Below are 1,001 nucleotides of genomic sequence, written 5' to 3'. Positions count from 1 at the left end.
GAAAGAGATGGTCATTGTGCCCCAAGTATCGGGCTCTGGAGCCCCGAAGGGCGTTCAGGGTCCTGGGATAGACGGAGCGTTATACGCTTTGTAGCAAGAATGGACCGCCTCCTTCTTTTGATTGGATTATTCTTCCGAAACTTACTGAAAGTCTTCTCCCTGCTGGGTATCGTGCTGGGCAGAAGGATGGACGAAGGGTGGAGAGGGTCCAAGGCTACTGAACCACCACCTGTTTTCTCCGGCCTTGTTGTTTGGTGGGGGGGAGCGAAAATTTTAATTAATAATATGCTTTAGCCATATCTTGGAGCTTTTAAAAATACATATATCATGTCTCCACTGTGAGGGAGTCTAATTCAGTAGATCTGGAGAAGGACCTGGGCATTTGTGAGCTTTCCAAGGCTTCTTGGTGATTCTGTTACTTTGTGAGTTGTTAAAGCCCATCAGTGATTTTGTTGCTCTACTCTGGTTAAGAATCACAATGTTAAGAAATGGGAACAGATCTATATGGGGACGTAGAGAGGCAGCAAGTTACGAATCGTGTCTGGGCCTCGGTTTCCTCATTTGGAAAGTGATGGGGGTCGGGGGGCCTTGGACTGGGTTAGCTCCTCTCAGTTTTGTGTGGTCTCTGCCTGTCAGGAAGTTCTCTGGTGGTTTCCCAGTAATTTGTTTTGTCTTGGGGCTTTGTTCTTGTTTTTGTTTTAAACGTAGGAAAAGATTTTGTTTCTCAAGTAGGTATGATTGGGAACCTCTCCAGGTGCCCCCATTTAAGGTCCTGTTCCTAGGGGAGGACACACAAAAATGAGAATGACAGAGTCCTTGTCTTGATGAGAAGACAAGTTCATTGGTGCCTATGATACAAGGTAGACATATGCAGATAAAAATAGATGGGGTTTTTTTTGGAAATTTATTTTACTTTTTATACAGCAGGTTCTTATTATCTGTTTTATACATATTAGTGTATATATGTCAATCCCAATCTCCCAAGTCATCCCACCCCCTCC

At 44.3% G+C, this 1,001-nt stretch overlaps 1 protein-coding gene across 2 annotated transcripts in view; it reads left to right on the top strand.

The window, feature by feature from the left end:
* The window catches only part of SAP30BP (SAP30 binding protein), a 33,321-nt gene that overhangs the window by 219 nt on the left and 32,101 nt on the right, over positions 1-1,001 (top strand). The window lies entirely within an intron of this gene.

This window comes from Lipotes vexillifer, unplaced genomic scaffold, assembly GCF_000442215.2.
Source record: "Lipotes vexillifer unplaced genomic scaffold, Lipotes_vexillifer_v1.1 scaffold518, whole genome shotgun sequence".
In the NCBI taxonomy this organism is placed as follows: Eukaryota; Metazoa; Chordata; class Mammalia; order Artiodactyla; family Lipotidae; genus Lipotes; species Lipotes vexillifer.
This window is presented reverse-complemented; position numbering and strand designations above follow the sequence as displayed.